The sequence below is a fragment of the Penaeus monodon genome, chromosome 32, assembly GCF_015228065.2.
Source record: "Penaeus monodon isolate SGIC_2016 chromosome 32, NSTDA_Pmon_1, whole genome shotgun sequence".
Taxonomy (NCBI): Eukaryota; Metazoa; Arthropoda; class Malacostraca; order Decapoda; family Penaeidae; genus Penaeus; species Penaeus monodon.
Window position 1 is genome coordinate 28,022,230 of NC_051417.1, and position 2,223 is coordinate 28,024,452.

General features: G+C 37.5%; 1 protein-coding gene across 1 annotated transcript in view; it reads left to right on the forward strand.

Moving 5' to 3' along the window:
* Window positions 1-1,016: 1,016 nt before the first annotated feature.
* The window catches only part of LOC119593782 (transmembrane protein 170B-like), a 12,225-nt gene continuing 11,018 nt past the window's right edge, over window positions 1,017-2,223 (forward strand). Inside the window, exon 1 of the mRNA XM_037942805.1 lies at window positions 1,017-1,115. The gene's annotated coding sequence lies outside the window, so the exon portion shown is untranslated. The remainder of the gene's footprint in view (window positions 1,116-2,223) is intronic.

A 2,223-nucleotide genomic window follows, 5' to 3' on the forward strand; every position in this document is an offset into this window, starting at 1 on the left:
TGACAAAACTTGCATGGAAATATTGTGCTTGAAATAATGATAAAGTTATTATGTTAAAAAATAACATGGAAATGCATGTTCTCTTTTGTTAACATTTAAAAAGAATAAATATCTATATCACTGGGTATCATTGTCTTATCATCTAGCTTTTAATTATTTTATAAACAGAATTTAACTCTGAATCGTTATTATATGAAACACAACAAGATTTATTCAGTTCGTCATAATAACTATTGAATTCAGAAGTTTCGATATAATTTCTGTGCAATAAACTTTGTTTCGTTTAATCAGGATACATTCTAGGAGGGAGCAAAATGTGGGTTTTATGTGCATTGTCTTTATCATTTTTTGAATGAACAATTTAGGGACATTTTTTTCCGATATCAATTGATAATTTACACTTATAGAAAAAAAAGATCATTGAAATCGCAAAACATTCTCAAAATACACTGATGAGGAACTGATATACACTGATGAGGAACTAATAACAGATTCGAATACTTCGATGAAAATTCCGTGCACTTCTGTGTCAGGAAAGTACATCTGCAAAAATTGAATACCATAAATAACACGAAATTTTGCGTTGAAGGAAATTGGCAGAAGTGTCTGTAATAATTTTCGCGAGATGGAAGTTGGCAACAGTGTTTACCAAGTCAAATGTTAAAAAGTAATTGAAACCAAGAATCTGAATAGTTTAACAGAATACCGATGCCTTCTCCCATCAGAAAACCAAGAGGAAATGACCAAATACCACAACATAAGAACAACGGACACCAAAATATAAGAAATTTCGCGAAATGGTATTTGGCAACAGATTGACACAATTTTCGCATGTTAGGAAGTGGCAACAACCGTTCCTGCCATTAAAATCCTAACAGTGAGAAACAAAAATACCACATTTCAAATCACAATATATCAAACTCGTAAAGCAAAGTCAGTAAAACAGGCAATGAATACCAAAATCGCAAGAATTCTCGCGAGACGAGAGCTGGCATCAGTGTTTCTTGACAAGTCGGGAGAGCGAGAAGCGCGTTAAAACATTCAACCAAATTCAACATTTACGTGCATTTTTCATTAGCTTTAACCTCAGCCACTGTGTGTGGTTGTGCCAAAAGGTGAGATAAGTGCCTCGTCAACCGTATTGTTTTGGTAGATGGAGTAGTTTTTTGTGTAGGATGGAAGATCAAGGGTAGAGTGCATGAGAGGCAACACCCTCCATCTCTCGTGTTATTTGGGGGAATAAAGTGGTATATTACCGTCATTTTCTGTGTTATTTAAGTGTCATTCGAGTGTTATGTTGGTTTTCTCTAATGCTGATTTATGATCGGAGGTGGCTAACGTGTTATGACTCCTGAAACATTTTCCTTGTTCTCTGGTGTTATGTAGTGTTATCCTAGTGTTATTTAATGCTGTTTCCTTGATATGTATTACTACTGAGTTTAATCTGACATTCTCTGGACTCTAAACAGTGTTATTTCATAATCTTAAGTGTTAATCTGCCGTTACATAATGCTAGCACTGGCATCATCATGTTACAACAGACGAAAGATAACTAATGTTCTTTTGGTTCAGGAATATTACAGAATACGGCCACAAGAGGCAGCACTGTGGTCTGTGTGTTTTGAGGTAGACCTACAAATCTCCCCCGGGTGTAGTCGGCACGGCAGCCCAGGCGCTCATTCCGGAGTAAACTGCGGGAGGAGGCCACCAAGCCTCTGCCGTGCCAGATGTACTTTCTTTGCCTCTGTTCTGGGGTGAATGGAGAGGCCGTTGCCTTGTTAGACTATGCTGAGGGATAATTTGCGTACTTTGATACTAGGTTGTGGTATTACCTTCACTTTCTGTATAATAAGACTGCACAAAGAGAGAGAAAACTTTGGAAAAAGTCTTAAAGAGGTATATAATTGGTGCTAGGGATGGTGACCAAAAAATTAGTGGCAAAGCCACCGTTGTTTATCAATGTCCGCAACATGACAAAGTCCAGGGAAACGCCATCCCATACACTTTTAAGGCAAAAACAAACACACATCCAATGTTATGTAGTGGCAAGATAGAGTTTGTTGACCTTCCTGGCAATTAATAGCCAAACAATGAGCCATGTTTTTATGTTTTATCAACCTGAACAAACATCATGATGCTCTGATGGCCTGTGCTGGGGTGTGGAGCTCAGAGGCCGTGGCAGCGATTGTTGTTAACTTATTCATAATGATTATTGAATTCTCG